At 38.4% G+C, this 22,522-nt stretch overlaps 1 protein-coding gene and 1 long non-coding RNA gene across 3 annotated transcripts in view; both read left to right on the top strand.

The window, feature by feature from the left end:
• LOC122999508 overlaps nt 1–20,784 on the top strand; it is a 35,452-nt gene extending 14,668 nt beyond the window's left edge. For both annotated transcript variants that reach the window (XR_006407752.1, XR_006407751.1), the window contains 2 exons: nt 20,421–20,468; nt 20,774–20,784. This is a non-coding gene — a long non-coding RNA (uncharacterized LOC122999508). The remainder of the gene's footprint in view (nt 1–20,420; nt 20,469–20,773) is intronic.
• LOC122965689 (NACHT, LRR and PYD domains-containing protein 3-like) overlaps nt 1–22,522 on the top strand; it is a 162,662-nt gene that overhangs the window by 116,990 nt on the left and 23,150 nt on the right. The window lies entirely within an intron of this gene.

The following is a 22,522-nucleotide window of genomic DNA, read 5'->3' as shown; positions in this document are numbered from 1 at the left end:
ATGTTACATATATTTCTCACATTGTGATGTTTTACAGTCCTTCTTTATTTGACATTGTTGTTTTTAATCATTAATTAATGTTTAAGAAAAAATGAACAAAGAGAGAAATAAAAAGAGTCTGTCAGACGTCCAATACATTTTCTCAGGAAACAGGACTGAGTTCACCTGTACTGAAACATCTGGCCCAAGTTTCCTGTATGTTGGTTAGTTTGTGGTGATTTGATGAAACACAGCTGTGTTTGGGAAGTCGCACCATGTGAGCAAAATATAACCTATAAAAATAATCAGAGCTCTTGCTGCTTTATATCCTTTTTAAATGTGACCGAATCATTAAACATTTAAAGATCAAAGAAATACAATTATTAATTAGAAATATAACAATATTTTTTTACTTTAAGTTTTACAATTTATAATTTAAAAGCAAAGTAATTAACTCATTATAATGTAATTACAATTAAACACATTAAAGTCTTTAATTTAGTTTCTAATAATTAAAGTTCCACTTTCCTCTATTTTAGAAACCAGTGATGGAGACATATCCACGGCCACCAGGGCCCCAATTCATCAATATTCATATTTATTTAAACATTGTACGATTGTCATCCATGTCGGCGGTAATGACTCCCGATTACGCCAATCGGAGATCACCAAGATTAATGTTGAGTCGGTGTGTACATTTGCAAAAACTATGTCGGACTCCGTAATTTTCTCTGGACCGCTGCCTAATCTGACCAGTGATGACATGTATAGCTGCATGTCACAATTCAACCGCTGGTTGTCGAGGTGGTGTCCAGCAAACGATGTGGGCTTCATAGATAACTGGCAGACTTTCTGGGGAAGACCTGGTCTGATTAGGAGAGACGGCATACATCCCACTTTGGATGGAGCTGCTCTGATATCCAGAAATATGGCCAAGTTTATTAGTAAACCAAAACCATGACAACCCAGAGTTGAGACCAGGAGGCAGAGCTGCAGTCCTACACGCTTCTCTGCGCTTCCATTAGAGCAGTTACCCACCCAAAACCACATAGAGACCATGTCTATCCCCAAAACCACATAGAGACTGTGTCTGTCCCCCAAAACCACATAGAGACCACGTCTGTCCCCAAAACCACATAGAGACCACGTCTGTCCCCAAAACCACATAGAGACTGTGTCTGTCCCCAAAACCACATAGAGACTGTGTCTGTCCCCAAAACCACATAGAGACTGTGTCTGTCCCCCAAACCACATAAATCAATTAAATCCAAAGTAAACAAAAGAAGAGTCATTCATGAAAATCTAGTAAAAATTAAAACCACTACTGCAATAGTACAACAAAATAAGATAATTAAATGTGGACTCTTGAACATTAGATCTCTTTCATCTAAAGCAGTTTTAGTAAACGATTTAATTTCAGATCATCATATTGATTTATTTTGTCTCACTGAAACCTGGCTGTGTCATGAAGAATATGTCAGCCTTAATTAATCCACTCCCCCCAGTCATATTAATACTCATATTCCTCGAGACACTGGCCGAGGAGGAGGAGTTGCAGCCATTTTCAACTCAAGCCTAATCATCAACCCTAGACCTAAATTTAATTATAACTCATTCGAAAGCCTTGTTCTTAGTCTCTCTCAGCCAACCTGGAAAACTTTACAGCCAGTTCTATTTGTTATAGTGTATCGTCCTCCTGGCCCGTACTCTGAATTCCTATCTGAATTCTCAGAGTTTTTGTCGTATTTAGTCCTTAGTACAGATAAAGTAATTATAGTAGGTGATTTAATATTCATGTGGACGTTGATAATGACAGTCTCAGCACTGCATTTATCTCATTATTAGACTCAATTGGCTTCTCTCAGTGTGTAAATAATCCCACTCACCGTCTTAACCACACCCTAGACCTTGTTCTGGTTTATGGGATTGAAATTTAAAAATTTTTCCACAAAATCCTATTTTATCAGATCATTTTTTAATAACTTTTGAATTCCTATTACTGGATTATACACCACTAGACAAAAATGTCCTCACTAGATGTCTCTCTGATAGTGTTGTAGATAAATTTAAGGAAGCAATTCCGTCAGTACTGAATTCACTGCCATGTCTCAATACTACAGAGGACTCTTATGTTAACTTCAGTCCCTTATGTTAACTTCAGTCCTATCTTATTGATAGTGCTGCAGGCTCACTAAGACAAACACTCGACTCCATCGCCCCCTTAAAAAATAAGATAATAAAACATAAGAGGTTAGCTCCATGGTTTAACTCCCAAACCCACAAATTAAAGCAAACATTGCGAAAATTGGAAAGGATTTGGCGTTCCACCAAAGTAGAAGAATCTCGCTTAGTCTGGCAAGATAGTGTTAAAACATATAGGAAGGCCCTCTGTAATGTCAGAGCCGCCTATTACTCAGCATTAATAGAAGAGAATAAAAACAGCCCTAGGTTCCTTTTCAGCACTTTGGCTGACAAAGAGTCATAACTCTATTGATCCATGTATTCCTATAGCTCTCAGTAGTAACGACTTTATGAGCTTCTTTAATGATAAAATTCTAACTATTAGAGACAAAATTAACCACCTCCTGCCCTCAACAGGCACCGTTCTCTCCCCAAACACAGGAACCTTGGTAACGGCAGTAAATCCTGACATATATTTGGACTGTTTTTCTCCAGTAGACTTGTCTGAACTAACTTCAATGATCTGTTCAGCTAAACCATCAACCTGTCTCTTAGATCCCATCCCAACTAGGCTGCTTAAGGAAGCCTTACCCTTAGTGAGCACTTCTTTACTAGATATGATCAATCTGTCTTTAGTAAAAGGCTATGTACCACAGTCTTTTAAAGTAGCTGTAATTAAACCTCTTCTTAAGAAGCCTACTCTTGATTCAGGTGTTTTAGCCAATTATAGACCTATATCTAACCTTCCATTTCTATCTAAGATCCTTGAGAAAGCAGTCTCTAATCAGTTATGTGACTTTCTACATAACAATAGTTTATTTGAGGATTTTCAGTCAGGATTTAGAGCGCATCATAGCACAGAGACAGCACTGGTGAAAGTCACTAATGACCTCCTAACTGCATCGTACAAAGGATTTGTCTCTATACTTGTCCTGTTAGATCTTAGTGCTGCATTCAACACAATTGACCATCAAATCCTTTTGCAGAGACTGGAACATTTAATTGGCATTAAAGGAACTGCATTAAGCTGGTTTAAGTCCTATTTATCAGACCGATTTCAGTTTGTACATGTGAATGATGAATCCTCCGTGAAGGCAAAAGTTAGACACAGAGTTCCACAAGGTTCTGTACTTGGACCAATTCTATTCACCTTGTATATGCTTCCTTTAGGTAATATTATTAGGAAACACTCCATAAATTTTCATTGTTACGCAGATGACACCCAATTATATTTATCAGTGAAGCCTGATGAACCCAATCAGTTAAACAAACTCCAAACATGCCTTAACGACATAAAGACCTGGATGACCTGCAATTTTCTACTACTAAATTCAGATAAAACTGAAGTTATTGTGCTTGGCCCTAAACACCTTAGAATCACATTATCTAATGATAAAGCTACTCTGGATGGCATTACCCTGGCCTCCAGCACCACCGTAAGGAATCTGGGAGTTATCTTTGATCAGGATATGTCCTTTAACTCCCACATAAATCAAATCTCAAGGACTGCCTTTTTTCACTTACGTAATATCACAAAAATCAGGCACATCCTGTCCCTAAAAGATGCAGAAAAACTAGTTCACGCATTTGTTACTTCTAGGCTGGATTATTGCAATTCCTTATTATCAGGCTGCCCTAACAAGTCTCTAAAGACTCTCCAACTGGTCCAGAATGCAGCTGCACGTGTTCTGACTAAAACTAGAAAAAGAGACCACATTTCTCCCATTTTAGCTTCACTACATTGGCTTCCTGTTAAATTTAGAATAGAATTTAAAATCCTTCTCCTAACTTACAAAGCCCTTAATGGTCAGGCACCATCATATCTTGAAGAGCTCATAATACCGTATTATCCCACTAGAACACTGCGCTCCCAGTATGCAGGCTTACTGGTGGTCCCTACAGTCTTTAAAAGTAGAGTGGGAGGCAGAGCCTTCAGCTATCAGTCCTCTTCTATGGAACCATCTACCGGATTCAGTCCGGGGTGCAGACACCCTCTCTATGTTTAAGAGTAGGCTTAAAACTTTCCTTTTTGATAAAGCTTATAGTTAGGGCCGACCAGGCTCGCCTTGGATCAGCCCTTAGTTATGCTGCTATAGGCCTAGACTGCTGGGGGACTTCCCATGATGCACTGAGCTCCTCTCTCCTCCTCTCCATCTGTATGCATTCATGTAACATCAATACATGTCACTAACTTTGCTTCTTCCTCGGAGTTTTTTGTGCTTTCTCATCTCACAGGAAAAGCTGAGTCCCGGGGCGAACCTTCGCGGTCCTTCACAGTCCTGATGGCATCCTTCCCTGGCTGTTGCTGCTCGTGCTTGTTGTTGTTGTTGTTGTGATTTTTTTTCTTCTGTCCCCCCTCCCCCTTTCCCTCTCTCTTTCTCTCTCTCAACCCAACCGGTCAAAGCAGATGGCCACCCACCAAGAGCCGGGGTCTGCTTGAGGTTTCTACCCGTTAAAGGGGAGTTTTTCCTTACCGCTGTCGCCAAGTGCTTGCTCATGGGGGAATTGTTGGGTCTCTGTATATTAAAGAGTACGGTCTTGACCTGCTCTATGTGAAAAGTGCCTTGAGATGACTTCTGTTGTGATATGGCGCTATATAAATAAAAATTGAATTGAATTGAATTGAATTGAATGTTTGATTTTCAATAGAATTATAACAGGAAGTTTAGATTTTACAGTTAAAATATTCAAATATATCACTAACATCATGCAAGTGATAATAATAACTGTATTTACAACATGTTTATTTACAATAAGTACAACATGTATAAAGAAATTATTTACAAAAATGTATTTTCCACATTTTCTTTATTATTCATTCTGTTATAGTTTGAACATGAAGTTAAAATAGTTCAGTTTTAGTATATTAATAGAATAGTGATATATGTATTAATAGTGTATAAATGTCCACACAGACAAATAATAATGTATTTTTACTGTTTTACATGAAGACATATTGTTACAGATTTATTGATCAGATAAGTGTGTGTGGTTCCAGGCTGATGATGATGATGATGATGATGATAATGATGATGTGGTGCAGGTTATCAATCAGAGCTGGAGATTGATCCAGGAGGACATCAGCAGGGTCAGAATCATTGATCATTGATCAGATATCAGATATCCAGTAATCACAGACACGTCAGGTCTCACATTAATGAGTTTACCAACAATCACAGCTGGAAATCATGTTGCTATATGTGACCATATGTGATATTTACAATGTGATGTTACTGTAGTGCAGAGAAATATTAATATAGAAACACCATAGAATATTATATTATAGAGTAATATTGTAGAATGATTACAGATATGTTATATAAATACAATGGAAAAGGAAAGTAGGCTGCTGTAAAGTCCAATAAAACAATAAAAACCTAAATCCTTTTTATTCATTTTTAATTGTACTTTGGTCATAAGAACTCAGCTGCCCATCATAAATTAAAGTTTATTAATCCAACATGTTATATCCTGTATATTCATATCATTAATAATAATTATAATGATCTTTATATCTGTTTTCTAAACAAAGTTCATGTGCTTTAATAAAGTTAATAATATTAGTGCAGCAGCTGTTCAGGCTGATTGATGCTTCAACACATAGAAACATGAATCCAGTTGATTGAGGTGTGAATGAGTTTAAACAGCAACAACATGAAAGAAACTAACAGTCTATTAAACACAGATGTTCACAACTGTAACAGTGAATCTTTTCTCATTTCAAGTAGAATGAAGCTGCATTTAAAATAAAATACATAACTTTTGATAAAATGTGCATCCTAAAATAAAGTGTATTGATCATATCAGGCTCTGAGATGGTTTATTTTCTGTGGCTTCAGTTGGGATCATTTGATATATTTGCTCCAAAGATTTGTTTTTATATGAGACAAACTGGTTTTGAGCTGCTGTGGGAAGCAGCCTGAGAGTCTGACTGTTGTTGATTAAAAGCTGTTCTCACTGTCTAGTTTTCATGTTTTACACTGCAGACCACTGATTGGTCATTTATCTCATTCACAAGCTTCCTGTTCCAGAGAAATCTTTCCCTCGTTCTCTCTCCTCACTGTCTCTCTCTCAACTTACCTGACTCACCTACTATAAACTGTAATATTCTCTCCTCTAATATCTCTGATGGTCACATGACGCCTCTCATATTAATCATGCAGCTCTTTGCTTTATTTAACTTCACATCAAAGTGTTTCCTCTTTATTTGTGTCACAGTGCAGCTGCTCTGATGGATTCATGTTTTCTAATAGTTTCAGTTCCTCTAATAGAACTACTGACTACTACACGACATCCTGGTGGTCTCAACTGATTTCCTCCTGGTGGTCTGAAGTGTCCAGAGACAAACTAACACATCTCTACCAGAGTGCTGTGGACGAGGCCTTAAAGAGTCCAAATGGACACCTGGACTTGTTCCTCCGCTTCCTCCTGGGTCTTTCACTGCAGACCAATCAGACTCTCCTACGAGGCGTGCTGACACAGATAGGACGTAGCTCACAGACCAATCAGGAAACAGTTGAGTACATCAAGAAGAAGATCAGTGAGAATCTGTCCGCAGAGAGAATCATCAATCTGTTCCACTGAATGAACTGAATGACCGTTCTCTAGTGGAGGAGATTCAACAGTACCTGAGTTCAGGAAGTCTCTCCACAGATGAACTGTCTCCTGCTCAGTGGTCAGCTCTGGTCTTCATCTTACTATCATCAGAAAAAGATCTGGACGTGTTTGACCTGAAGAAATACTCTGCTTCAGAGGAGGCTCTTCTGAGGCTGCTGCCAGTGGTCAAAGCATCCAACAAAGCTCTGTAGGTGGATGAACCACTGCATGTATGAACAACTTGAAATATGTTTAATTTTAAACATGATAAATAAAACATTACATTTGTGTTCATTGCTATTTTTTCAGGCTGAGTGACTGTAACCTTTCAGAGAGAAGCTGTGCAGCTCTGTCTTCAGTTCTCAGCTCCCAGTCCTGTAGTCTGAGAGAGCTGGAGGTGAGTAAGAACAACCTGTAGGATTCAGGAGTGAAGCAGCTGTTTGCTGGACTGGAGAGTCCACACTGCACACTGGAAACTCTCAGGTCAGGATTCAGATGTTTGTTAAACATCCTGGTTCATGTTAGTGAAGATGGTCAAAATCTGTAGGATTTTCCTCCTAACATGATTTTCTAAAACACTGAGTTAACTTTATTTTCTGAATTCCAGTCTGTCAGGATGTCTGATCACAGAGGAAGGCTGTGCTTCTCTGGTCTCAGCTCTGAGCTCCAACCCCTTCCATCTGAGAGAGCTGGCGGTGAGCTACAATCATCCAGGAGATTCAGGAGAGAAGCTGCTGTCTGCTGGACTGGAGGATCCACACTGGAAACTGGACACTCTCAGGTATGGAGAGATGAGTTGCAGCCTGTCTCTGTGTCACTCTGACAAACTGAGGAACACTGCCTCATGTTGAACAGCATGCAGGACTCATGTTGGATAGAAAATCATTCTGACTGTGTTTCTTCCTCCAGGTTGGACCATGGTAGAGAGCTCAGGTCAAGACTTTATCTGAAGAAGTGTAAGTGTGGATTTAATTTGATTCATGACAACTAAACAGCACACAGTCAGTTTCTCTTTAAATACAAAGTTGGTCTTTGTGGTATTTATTCATTAAAACATTACTGACAAAATGTGTCATTAAACTTGAGAATAAATCCATCAGGTGTGTCAGATGATAAACTGCTGCTGTGTTGTTTCTTCTTCTCTTCATCAGATTTCTGTGAACTCACACTGGACACAAACACAGTAAACAGAAACCTCAAACTGTCTTACAACAACAGGAAGGTGACACATGTGGGAGAGTATCAGTCATATCCTGATCATCCAGACAGATTTGACTACTGGCCTCAGCTGCTGTGTAGAAATGGTCTGACTGGTCGCTGTTACTGGGAGGTCGAGTGCAGAGGAGACGTTCGTATATCAGTGACTTACAGAGGAATCAGAAGGAAAGGAGACAGTGTTGACTATGTGTTTGGATGGAATGATCAGTCCTGGAGTCTGAACTGCTCTGATGATGATGGTTACTCTGTCTGGCACAATAAGAAAAAAACATCCATCCCCTCTTCCTCCTCCTCTTCCTCCTCCTCCTCCTCCTCCTCTGTCTCTAACAGAGTAGCAGTGTATGTGGACTGTCCTGCTGGCACTCTGTCCTTCTACAGAGTCTCCTCTGACACACTGATCCACCTCCACACCTTCAACACCACATTCACTCAGCCTCTGTGTGCTGGGTTTGGGTTTGGGTTATTTGGTTCCTCAGTGTCTCTGTGTCCTCTGTCTGAGGAAGAGTCTCCTCCTGTGTAGACAAACAGTCACACTGCTGACTGAAGACAGCTGCTGAAATCACTGTTCACTCTGTTCACCAGTGAACAACAGAAACTGGAAGTGACAGCAGCTTCCTGTGTTTAAATGTTGATGGTGGACGAGGTTTCACTCTGGTTTCATTTGGATCACTGACTGTGCTTTAATGTCAGAATATTGTTTCTATTAGAAGTAGTGAAATGATCTCCTCTGGGCTGAATTTATGTGTAAAAACTGTGTTGACTCTGATTGACTTCAGTAAAGTTTTCTTGGAGCAGCATCTAGTAGCTGTTAGTGGCTGTTAGTTATTCCATTTTATCAGGATCTTAAAGTGAAGTTTTTCCTGAAAATGTCCAGCAGACATCCCAGTCTGTTTGACATCAGCTCAGTTTGTGTTAAATCATGAACATCAACGTATGTTTCTATCTGATGTAATGTGTCTGACATGTATGTATATAATAACATGTATGGGTTGCTTTCCTTTAGTTTTTCTTGCCTCTGCAGGTGATGTAAATATTGTCTTGTAAGCTGATATTTGCTGGGCAGCTTTGGCTGTTTTACACTTGAATAAAAATATTCATTCACTACTTATTCAGAGAACATCACTTGTTTTTTACATGGATGTGTAATGTTATACTACTTCTACTTCTACTACACTACTTGTGTTTTTCTCTCATTAGAACATTTATGACAGAATGAATTCAGCAAACATGATCTTTACAGATGTTACATATATTTCTCACATTGTGATGTTTTACAGTCCTTCTTTATTTGACATTGTTGTTTTTAATCATTAATTAATGTTTAAGATAAAATGTACAAAGAGAAAAATAAAAAGAGTCTGTCAGACGTCCAATACGTTTTCTCAGGAAACAGGACTGAGTTCACCTGTACTGAAACATCTGGCCCAAGTTTCCTGTATGTTGGTTAGTTTGTGGTGATTTGATGAAACACAGCTGTGTTTGGGAAGTCGCACCATGTGAGCAAAATATAACCTATAAAAATAATCAGAGCTCTTGATGCTTTACATCCTTTTTAAATGTGGCCGAATCATTAAACATTTAAAGATCAAAGAAATACAATTATTAATTAGAAAATGTAACTATTTTTTACTTTGAGTTTTACAATTTATAATTTAAAAGCAAAGTAATTAACTCATTACAATGTAATTATAATTAAACATGTTAAAAGTCTTTAATTTAGTTTCTAATAATTAAAGTTCCACTTTCCTCTATTTTAGAAACCAGTGATGGAGACATATCCACGGCCACCAGGGCCCCAATTCATCAATATTCATATTTATTTAAACATGTTTCATTTTCAATAGAATTATAACAGGAAGTTTAGATTTTACAGTTAAAATATTCAAATATGTCACTAACATCATGCAAGTGATAACAATAACTTTATTTACAACATGTTTATTTACAATAAGTACAATATAAAATATTAATATAGAAACACCATAGAATATTATATTATAGAGTAATATTGTAGAATGATTACAGATATGTTATATAAATACAATGGAAAAGGAAAGTAGGCTGCTGTAAAGTCCATTAAAACAATAAAAACCTAAATCCTTTTTATTCATTGTTAATTGTACTTTGGTCATAAGAACTCAGCTGCCCATCATAAATTAAAGTTTATTAATCCAACATGTTATATCCTGTATATTCATATCATTAATAATAATTATAATAATCTTTATAGTGTTCATGTTCATGTGCTTTAATAAAGTTAATAATATTAGTGCAGCAGCTGTTCAGGCTGATTGATGCTTCAACACATAGAAACATGAATCCAGTTGATTGAGGTGTGAATGAGTTTAAACAGCAACAACATGAAAGAAACTAACAGTCTATTAAACACAGATGTTCACAACTGTAACAGTGAATCTTTTCTCATTTCAAGTAGAATGAAGCTGCATTTAAAATAAAATATATGTTGTGGCAGAAAAAGGTCAATCATAGAGGAATCGGTTGGTTGAGACACAGGTGTCAGATGGGGAATCTCTTTATTCTCAGCGGCCTACTAACAACGTAGTCAGAGATATCTTTCAACATTACAGAACATGACATGCCTTTTTTATACTGAGGACAGGCTGTGTGTGTGCATGTGTGCAGGTTGGGTGTCCTGTTTACCAGACTCTTTGGCTACCCCAAATTCTAAAGAAGGCTGGGACATTTCTCAATTTCACTTATCTTGGACTTTGACCAAATGTGAGTGGGCGTCTCTGCACTATGTGTGTGTGTGGGGTACTTCGCCCCTTTCCCAATATTCCAGATGTCTCCTGTTTTTTTGTTTGTTCAGCATCGGTCCAGGTCATAGTGACCTGGCTCTCACTCTCCTACATATCCCCCCTGACATCACTGTAGTGATTTAGACTATATGTGTTGAATATGAGTGATGGATAACATAACACATTGCAAAACTGAAACAGTAAAATGATATAATATTCAGGATAGTCGCATGAGAATAACATTACTATGATAACATTCATCATAATGCAACTGGAGTACATGAGACAGTTCACAACGTCAGAGATGTATGGGAGTGAAAAACCTTTTAGAAGGAAAATTATCCCATGGCCTCTTCCCCAAAGGTGACCAACTTCTCAAGTCACACCTTGAACCATGAACCATCAACACAACACATTTTCATAATAACTCAAACAGCGGTTCATCAAATTAAGTGGATATGACAGGACAATTTATACTTTAATGACTTAAAAGTGCTTAATTCAGTGTATTGTGGTGCAATTCAGTCCACTGAGTCCATCAACAGGTATCAAGTCAAAGTCCCCCCTGTCGGGTTCCTTTCCATTCTGACACCTTTCCCTTAATACCTGTGTCCCTCTTCTCACCGTACTCAGAGCTCATTCTCCTCTTGCTCTGACTCATCCTCAGGATCATTGGCATCGTTCAAAGAATCAGGTATCGGGAGCAAGTCTGCGTCCCCCAGTAGTCCTTGGACCACTGCGAGTCATTTGTTCATTTGCCAGTACATTTAACATCCGAGCTCCCTGCAGGCCCATCATTATGTCCATTTGTCTGTCCATCGCTCGCAGGCACTGTCTCCTCAGCATGGGAACGATGCAACATGCCAAAAAAGAAACCATAATTAGAACTATGGCAGCACTCATGGCTGCCTTGGCCAAAACGGCTCCCCATTTTCCTAAAATTTGGTCTAGCCAATCCAGAGACAGGCTACCTCCCCCACCAGCATTCCCCCAATCTCTACTTTTAACTTTTGCAGTTTCATCATGGCCATTGTGAATGATCCATCAGCATTTGTATTATTTGGGATGTATGTACAACAATATTTTCCAAACATTTGACAAAAACCCCTTCGTTCTGCTGTCATCCGTTCCAAAACTTGTCTGTTTTGCCATGCTACTGTAGTAGTCACATGTAACTGTGCCTCCAATGCTCTAAACAACTCACTGCTATAATTAGTGTACCTCTGTTGATTGTAGTAAATATACTGTGAAACTGGTGTGGGAAATCTGGTGTAGGCCCCAGCACTGCCTGGATGGATGTGTCTGTTTTTGCATCGTACTCATCTGAATCATTGAGAGTGGCTCCCTTCATGGCCTGCTGCTCTCCTTCTGGCGTCTTGCTATTGCTTGGATCTTCTTGGGCCTGACAGGGGCTGACTGGCACTGGCTTCATCTGTCCCAGATTGCAACTGTGTAAGGTCCTTCGCGCCTGGGCTTGTGCCCCTTTCGTCAGCAGACCTTCACGTACACCTGATCTCCTGGCACCACCGGTCGGACCGGATCCTGGTCCTGGTTGGTCTCTCAGGCTTTTTCCTGCAAATATATAGCGATAGCTGCATGTGATAGCTCATTAGCGCTATTGGCAAAGCATCAACTCAGTTCAGTTTAGTAGAAGCAAGCACGTATTTTATTCAGCTTTGCTTTTAAGGTTCCGTTGATTCTTTCAAACACTCCTTGACTTTGTGGATGATAGACAGCTCCTAATCTTTGTTTAATCTTTAACTGTTGCAACTCTTATTTTCTTTATTTGCTTTAACACCTCCCCCCTGGCACAGTGATCTCCACTGTGCCCTGTAGTTTTCACCTTCTTCTTTGAACATGTTCAAAATTTTTATCTCAAAATCTCTTTTCACTCACCTTTTCTTACTTTTGTCTTTTATTTTATGGTCTTTGATTCGCCTTTCCATATCCTCACACACTGTCACATCAAACGTGCCATCCTTAGGCCAGGCTGAGGTCATCCCTTTTGCTTGCTTCTCCCATTTTTCAGAATTTTTTTTAATTTGTTTTAAGAGCTCTGGGTACTTAGTCCCAATCAAGGCTGTTGGCACGATACTCATATTGCTATTGGCACCTTTTAAACTGATCTTCTTCTATGGTCACTTGGATTAAAAAACAATTAATTTCTCTGTGCAGGACTCAGGGTGAGCACAAGGGAGGGGGGACTATTTTTAACTCTCTGCGTCTGTGTACTTTCCGGGCCGGTTGCCAAACTATGAGTCAACTGTACTACAACGTCCATGCACGCCTTACTCACTCCCACTAGCCCTTCACACCAATCACACTCGTCCCCTTCAGTCATTCACACCTCTCCTTTAACTCTTTAACTTTTCTTTAACCCCTTCAATTCTGACTTCTCAATTTTAACTTCGCAACAACAACTTTTCTATCTGTGCCACAACCTGGCCTACTCCACTTCAACCATACAACACTTCTCTCGCACCCATGCACTTACTTCCAACTTTGCAATTCAAACATACATTTACACATGTTCTTCGGAATAAACACACATTGCAGATTTACTGGATAAAACAGTTTGCATAAACAAAGTGTTACGTTTATGAGATAGAGCAAATTAATTAAATTTCACTTTATTCTGTTTAAGAATCAACAGGATCCATTAAGCTTTGTGCAATATGCAATTTTAAACTCTCACACAGCGCATCACTGTCTCTGATCCTTTTTCTTTTCAGACACACTCACTTCCGTTCAGTCACACAAACAGATTTTAACACACACACCATCAGTCTGAGTCAGGTCTGGTTAGTTGTCCTCAGTCAGGGAATGATTTTATATAAACATTTGTTTTTGTTTTGTTTTGTGTCCTTACTCTCAGGGGTTTTTTGTTTTTTTTTCTTTTTAAATCCCTCTAGGTTGTTCAGGGGATTCATGGAACTGGATATTATCTTCAACCGGATAATTTATTGAGAGTTGGAATGACTGGCTGATCAGACCAGTCTCTCCAGCTTTAACCCAAATTTTCTCCTGTGTGAACTTTTGTGAGTTGGAAATTAGAGAGGTCTGGAATTCACTCTTAGCTAGAAGTTATACACAGATATTATGACTTTTCCAAAGTATTGATTAAAGGTCGCCCCAACTAAGGCTGAGGATCTGACAGATTCGGAGGAGATTGAACTTATAGGTCGCAGCTTAGGTGCTTTTTTGCACTGATGCATCTGATAAGTTCGGTTTACTCCTTGACTAATGGATGAGATGTGACTCTCCTCCACATATATTTATACTAAGTGAGTACACTTGGGTTAGGGTTTCCCAGTTAAGAGTATTGCTGCCCAAAAGACTTCCCCATAGCACCACTACCGCTACCGTATCCCTTTTAGTTCCTCAGCCTGCGGTTATTGTACGCACACATCCAGAGGGCCCTGGCACCGGCTTTTCACTACATCACAGCACTTCACAAGACACTTATTTTCCACAGCATACAGCTCGAGCATCTCCGGCTCCGTTCTGTGCTTGGACAGCTCAACTTTCTAACATACAATTGGGACCCAACCCGTCCCTCGTTTTTTTACTTGTTGGAACAAACCTCACAGAGAAAAACGTCAGAGAGGTTGAGGAGAAGAAAATGTTCTTACATGAGATCTGATGAAGAGTTTCAGGACTCTTCCTCCATATTATCATCAACTGTGTTCCTACAATCATCAATTCCACAATTATTCAGTCTAAATAAGTGTAAAGTCAGACCTGCTGTCTGTCAAACATCTCAGCTACAGTTTGGTTTCATTGACAGAGGTTCAGTCCTGTAGACGCTCTGCCGTCTCATATTTTATCTGTAAAAGGTTTGTTTCTCCATATTATCTCATATTATCCTTTATAAACTGCCCTCTAGTAATTATAATCTCATCATTTTAACTTTAATGACTTTGTGTTCTTGTATATGTAGATGTCTGCTACTGTGCACAATCTTATCTTTAGTTTTCTCTCTTTCATCCTTTGAATGTTCTTTCTCCTATTCTAACGGAGTAACGTCTGCCTCAGAGACCCTGTTTCAGCCCCGATGATGGTTTCTCCTCTTCATCACATTATGCTCTTGTTTCTGTCTTTATCACTTTGTATCTTTTGCATTTGTGTAAACAAATAAAAATCTGAATCAAATCTAAAGTGTGAATCTGAAAAGTGTCTACAGATCAGTGCAGAACAGTAAAAGTGTGACAGAAATAAAACTCTTGATTTCAGTCAGTTTCCTCTGTAAACATCAGGAGGTGAAACACCTGAAGTCATGATCCACCTCACCTGGATTAATGAGTGTGTGTGTGTCTACAACATGTTCTTTCAGTCATGTGATCTGAACGTCATCTGGACGAACATCTGATCGTTTATCTCAATATGCTAATGAGGTGAGCGGAGCTGTTGTTAATGATCATGTCTCAGGTGATTATATGTGTATTAATACTAATGACGACCGTTCATTTGACTGAAATCTGCACATGTACGAACAAATCTTCATCAGTGACTCTTTAAAGTGAACTGACAGTGAATCATCGTCATCATCACTGACTGAATCAGTAGATATTGATCTGTGTTCGTTTCCTCGTTAAAGGTCAAGGTCACTTTTAACGTCTTCCTCAGCAGAAACTCTCAGAAACATCATGATGTGATAAATAAGTCAGCTGAGCTTAGTTTTGTTCTGTTCTGAACTGAACCAGAGCTGCAAATAAGCATCATTTTATCAATTAATAGATCAATAATTCTCTTTTCAAAATGTCAGGAAATAGTGAAAATGTCCAAAACCCCAAAATGTTCAGATTACTGTCATGTATGATGAAGAAAAGCAGTAAATCATCACGTGAGAAGCTGAAACCAGCAGATTGTTGCTTTAAAAAATGACATAAAGTTAATTTTGTGTCGATGGACTAATTGATTAATGATTGCAGCTCTAAACTGAAGGTGACAGTTTGAAGTGAAGACAGAATCAGCTGGACGTCGGGACATTTGAACGGTGATGCGTTCACTTAGCTCAGGAAAAAACAGTGACAAACAACATTCAGTGATCATCAATCTTTGAAGTGAACAAAGTGATTCCTGATTTCCACTTTTATTTTCAAGCTTTGATTCTTCTGCAGATTATTGAAGAGTTTCAATTTACATCTGAGAAGCTGAAACCAGACAAGATTTAACATTTCTGCTTGATCAATAACAGTTTTCTGTCAGACTAATAACATGGACGGCAGGTTTCAGGTCATGTGAGCAGCTCTTCTTCATCATCTTCATAATAATCTGAGCTGCAGATGTTGAACGTGTCTCTGATCAATAAAAACAGAAATATAAACATCACTCAGCTGCTCTGTTTCAGTTTGTCTGCACGTCTCTGATCTGGTGAAATTTTTTTTTTTTTTTCAGGATTTTTTAAGTGTTTGTTATTGTCGTACTCATTTCAGCCACAAGAGGGCACAAATTCACCACTACCATGTTCTACTAGGACTGAAAGCGCTCATGTTTTCTTCCAGGTGAGTTTTAACTTCTCCACAAGCTCTAAACACAAGATACATATATGTACGTTATGTAACATTACTGTCATGTCTTTCTTTTGGACAGAAAAAAAACACACAATAAGTTTTAAGGGTTTTAAACAACAATGACGAAATCTGATCTTTTTTTCACCTGTTCTTGAGTCATAAACACAGGAGAGAAAAGAATTCAGATCAGACTTACTTCAATACAGACCAGAGCAATGGCAGCATTGTGGGTAATGTAGTGACTCTGTTGTTGACAGGGTGGAGGTGAGAGTGACCTCTGACCTCTGAGGGCTGCAGGTCTGATTCTACTGACTTTATTCACCAACTAGTCCAAACTGAAACACGTCAGTTTATTTTATCATCAAATCGACTGAAGTTATTAAAATTAAAACATTAAATTATAATTCTCTGTAAGAGAATATAAACTAAAGAGTTTTACATCTTTTAAAATAAGATAAAAACTGTTTTCTTCTCTAAGCCTCAAGTCTCTGAGTGTGTGTTTCCATGGCAACAGCTGACAGCAACTGAGAGCTGGTGTTGCTAGGACACAAGTTGTCAGACTGTTTATCCTACAAATGTTGTGCGTTTCCATGGCAAACAAAACATTCATCACTTAGAGGATTGATTGTGCTTTTCAGAAAATGGTGAAAATGTGGATCAGTGTTTCCCAAGACGACGTCCTCAAATGTCCACAACACAAATATATTCAGTTTACTGTCATAGAGACTAAAGAAACCAGAAAATATTCACATTTAAGAAACTGAATCAGAGAATTCTGACTGTTTTACACACATATTCTTTCTGTAGCTACTGTAACACAAAATTCACAGTTTAATCTTTACTGAAAATGTTGAGGTAACATGTTGAACAAAAGTGACACAAACATCATTTTACTTAAAAGTATTAGTTTTTGCCTTTGTTTAATTGATGGCATTAATACATTTCAAAATTATCTCAAAATTGTTTGATTATGTGTCATTTTTATATCAATATTTAATAGCACTTTTTACGTGTAGAGTGCTCATTTTACCCCTACCTTGGGGCAAGTTGTGCCATAGGACTAACTTTTATTGATGGGTCATTGTTCTAAAACCATAATAATTAGATAACTTGTTCTAATTTCCATGGGTACACAACAACTGGAGGTATATATAGTAACTATTATTTGAAACAAATACACTTTTATTTTGCAGTAAAATCATCAAATGTAAAAAGTGTCTCATGTTACCCCGTTCTCCCCTATATATATTTAATTTCTATATATTACAGTGTGTTGCTGTTTGTGTGTCTTGTTGTTGTTGTTATTGATGTTTAAGGGTTTGTGTGTGCAGGCGAGTCACTCACTCACCCGCTAGGCACACATATTAGGCAACACCCTATTCCTTAAAAGGAGCTACGCTACCAAGAGTTTCCTAGGCAACGACACAGAGATTAACTCACGTTTCAGAACAGCGCTACACAGAGGCTCCCAAACGCAATACATCAGCTGTTGTAGTGGTTTTAAATTGTTAACTGTGTCATCAGGAAAAAGTGAGGAGGATGGAATCATGTTTCTGTGAAAGTGCAGGTGTTGCAACACCCATAACACCCACGGCTGCAACGCGCCTAATGCAGTTTCTTCAACATGTATCCACAGTGGAAATCTTAAAGTAATGACTGACTTTGGCTCCATCTGGTGGTAGAATAAAGAATGACAGTGTGATAGACAGCAGTGTGGCTCTGTGATGTGCAGCTTGTTATAATGAATGAGCTTGTTGTTGTGTTTGTGTGAAGGTGTTTCTCTGCTATGGATCAGTGTGAGGACAGAGAGGAGGGAGTCCCTCCCTCTAAAAGCTCTCTGTGTGGGGAACATGACAGCCAGACCAAAGCTCAGAGGTGAGATGAGGATCTCTAACTGTCCATCACTGTTCTCCACTCACATCACTGCACCATCATTATTCACACTCAAAGCTCTGTGTGTGTTGTGTTGAAGCCCAGAGCAGCACCACAGACCAGACTCTGCTGGACCTGGACCTGGACCTGAACCCATCTGTGTGTCCATGAAGAGTGATAAACAAAAGACAGTTCATGTTTATTATACTTGTATTATTAGAAGCAGTATTTGTAGTAAGGACTCAGAAAAACGCCGGTCCCTCTTGGTCTGGAACCAGGACTGAGGAACAGAGTGAAGGCTTGTTAGATTATTAGATGGTCAGTCGGCTCCATCTACTGGACAGATAGTAGAACTACATCAACTGATGTTTGGTCTCTCTGACACTGACTGGTTAGACTGGTTTCCACGTCACTCTGATGTTTTTTAGACTTGGACTCTGAAGTTATGAGGATGTAACAGCGTCTTCAGATCAAATGCACACAGACACCAGGACTGACGAGGCAGAACGAGCAGCTTCTTCTCTCCTGATGTTTCCTCAACACATGAAGGTGGAAAGTGTCTGTAAGTTGACCTGAAGTGAGTTCAGCAGGTGAGAATCCTACCAGAGAAATCTGTTAATGTCTGATCAACACCATCACTTTGATCACATTGATCACATTGAATCACTGTTTGACTACAGCTGAAATGTTTCTTCATGCTGATTGGCTGTTTCAATAATACATATTTGATGTTTGCAGGTATAAATATTCTTGTTTTCTATGTAAGTTAAAGTACACCAATACTAGAATAATTTATATGTATTACTGTTAGTGATTAGCAGGTAAAATCAACTGCAGTTGTATTTTAATCTTCCATCATCAGTGAAAAATGCAGGAAGTGTCAGAACTGGTCGGACAGCTTTGATCAACTTCACTGAGGTTCATTTTTTTTTTAACTGTTAATCCTCCAAATGTTCAAACAGTCATCTTACAACACTGAGACTGACTCTGTTTAACTGAAGCTCATTTTAAACAGTTCATGTCTCAACTGTCCCAAAGGCTGCAGAATCCTTTCTAGATGGACCAGAACCAGCCCAGACTGGAAGAACTTAGAGGCTGTTTAGGGCCCGTCAGCCATCAGGGGCCCAAACTAACAGAACATGTGAACTATCTTTGAGTTTCTCTGTTCAACTTTTATCATAATTTAAAATATTTAAAGATAACTTTAAAGATTTAAAACACAGGCCTTTATTATCTCTTGTCACTAACTAACATATTCAAATCTTTAAATTGTATTTTGTGGTTCAGGATATAACGAAGCACAAATATGGAGAAAATTTGAACATTATAACAATTTTGAGGATTTTATTACATTTGGAGGCAAATCATTATGTTCTTGTGACTGTTTCAAAATAAATGTTTTGTTTATTTAATAAATGTTAGGATTATATCTAATAACATATTTTTCATTTTTCATTAAAAAAAAATTAGTATTATAAATTTGGGGCTGGTGGTCTGTTAATTATTCTTAATTAACTAGATTATGTTGTCTACCTATTTTACATAAGAATATGGAGAAGAATAATATCCAGCTCAGACTTCTAGTTTAATGAAAATATTAATGAATATTAATGAATATTAACATGTAATATGTTCATCAATAGATCAGATTCATGTGTTTGGTCATTGCAGTCATTCTCAAACAGAAAACTTTCCCCAAATATAAAGTACAGAACACAAATGACACTGGGTGTTAAAGGGTTGAAGTACAATGATACTGATTTTTACATGTTATATTAATGAATATTTACCTTTCAAAATATCATTAAAAGTAAATCATGTTGTTTAAATAAATGCTTTGTAGTCAGTTAATTAATTGACCATAAAACAGTAAAATCTGCTGCAAATACATCAGCAACAGTATTGCTGGGCAGCAGTTTCATGACAAAGTGGAGATAATGTATTTTGGTAAAGGAAGGGTTAAAGCTTTCAGTTGTTTAAATATTCCACATGTTTTGCTCCTTTTTGTCCACATCAGACAGACAACAATGACATTAGTTTGTGGACAGATGAACATCAGTTTCCAGGTAAATCAGAATACTGCGGCACTGTGAGATTGTTTAATGTCCTCACAGAGAGTCTTGGCAGGTTCCTCCTGTGTGTTTGGAGCTGAACTCTGCTGCAAGGTTCACTGGTTCAATATCATCTTTATGGTTTTGGACTTGACTGTGAAGTTATGAGAGAGTGACAGCGTCCTCAGATTGATGATGAAGGACTGATGAAGGAGAATCAGCTGCAGCTTCTCTCTGTGTTTCCTCTACAGGTGAAGGTAGAACGACTCTGTGACCAGATGTGGATCTGAATTCACCTGGTGAGTATTTTCTTCTTTCTGTCACACAGCTGAATAAAAATATATCATGTCATCAGTTTTTAAACAGAAGTGAACTATAACTTGCTGCATATGAGTCTCTAGTGGACAAAAATACAACTGTATAAAAAGGAATATAGTTAATGCAGTTTCTTCAACATGTATCCACAGTGGAAATCTGAAAGTAATGACTGACTTTGGCTCCATCTGGTGGTAGAATAAAGAATGACAGTGTGATAGACAGCAGTGTGGCTCTGTGATGTGCAGCTTGTTGTAATGAATGAGCTTGTTGTTGTGTTTGTGTGAAGGTGTTTCTCTGCTATGGATCAGTGTGAGGACAGAGAGGAGGGAGTCCCTCCCTCTAAAAGCTCTCTGTGTGGGGAACATGACAGCCAGACCAAAGCTCAGAGGTAAGATGAGGATCTCTAACTGTCCATCACTGTTCTCCACTCACATCACTGCACCATCATTATTCACACTCAAAGCTCTGTGTGTGTTGTGTTGAAGCCCAGAGCAGCAGCACAGACCAGACTCTGCTGGATCTGGACCTGGACCTGAACCCAGCTGTGTGTCCATGAAGAGTGACCGGTCTATGGATCGACCTACTGCCTTCCAAAGTGGACATAAATCTGCTGATCAGAGGTAAGAATATAAAATATTTGTTTCTTTCCATCACCCCTTGTTTGTCATGAACTCATTAATCACGTCTCATTCTTTTCTCTGTAGTCTTAAAAACATTAACTGTATCACCACATTATCAGATCTCAGTATGTTTTAAGATTGATATGATAGTTATGACTGATTGTCTGACTGTTCATGTTTCTTGACTCTTCAGATTTATTTTTAGTGATGTCACTGTGGTCCCACATTTCAGGAATTAATTTAATGACCCCAGTGTTGTTAGTTCTGATATAAATGAGGGACAAAACTCAGAAAATAAGACCAAACTTGTAATAAACTAGAGTTATCCTCGATGCACAAACTACAGAGGCCCCCAGGGGTCAGTTGGTAGAAAAGGAATATTGATGTGGAAATCTGAACTAACAGACTGAACCGAGGGAACAGACTGGCAAACTGTTCCTGTTTGATGTTAAACCTGTTCTGACCGTCCTGCTCTCTGTGATCACCTCAACTGTGTTTAAATGAAGCTGAACTCACGATAAAGTTGTTCTCATCTGCATATGTGCAACATATTTGCATGTTTCTGTTGTAGAGAATGAAATTCTATTGCAGCTTGATTATATTATCCCAGCAAAACTTAATCAGTAAGTAATGACTCAAAAATAGTTCCACAATGAAAGTTGTGCTGCTATCCGTGATGTTACCTGGATGTTCCAGCAACGTCAAAATATGTCTTTACCATCATCAACAGGACTATTTAACTATTCTGCTAATGTTTCTGTATACAGTGTACATTCTGCTATATGCTGAGATTAACAACTTAATATGATCTACTGTCTAAAATGGTCCATCTGACGTCCTGTCTGACCCGGACGTCTGTTATACGTTTTAAAAACATGTCACTTTCAAGATAATCTTGATTATAAATGATATATAAGCAAACACACAGCAAACACATTAAGTATCTGAGTTAATACAAGACATGTGATCTTTTTACAGAAACACACTGAGTCAATACTGACGTGCAACAGTATGTTATTAAGATAAACAAAACAGTAAAAGACGATCAAAAGTACAACTTCTTGTAAATAATCTGACAATTTGAATTGTTTAACTCTTCAGTTAGGAAGGTAGCTGTGGAAGACTCTGAATCTTGATTGAGGTTTATGGGGACAGTAGTGATAGTTGAAGCAGGATCAGACACCATTTACTATGACAAGGCCCAGATCAGGACAAATGCCAAATAGTCCAGGAGAAACTGCAGACAGGCATCAATGAGCCTCACACCACCAGGATGGTGAGTCTGCAGCAGCAGGAAGCAACTAAACTAGCAGCTGTATGTGAATCTGAGCAGGAAGCTCAAGTTCACCGACACCAAACTACACACCAACACAACAATGTTCAGGATCAACACTGTAAGTTACACTTGTTTTTAT

The sequence above is a fragment of the Thunnus albacares genome, chromosome 16 (genome assembly GCF_914725855.1).
Source record: "Thunnus albacares chromosome 16, fThuAlb1.1, whole genome shotgun sequence".
Classification (NCBI taxonomy): domain Eukaryota; kingdom Metazoa; phylum Chordata; class Actinopteri; order Scombriformes; family Scombridae; genus Thunnus; species Thunnus albacares.
The sequence above is the reverse complement of the archived record's forward strand: the minus strand, read 5'-3'. Positions and strand labels throughout refer to the sequence as shown.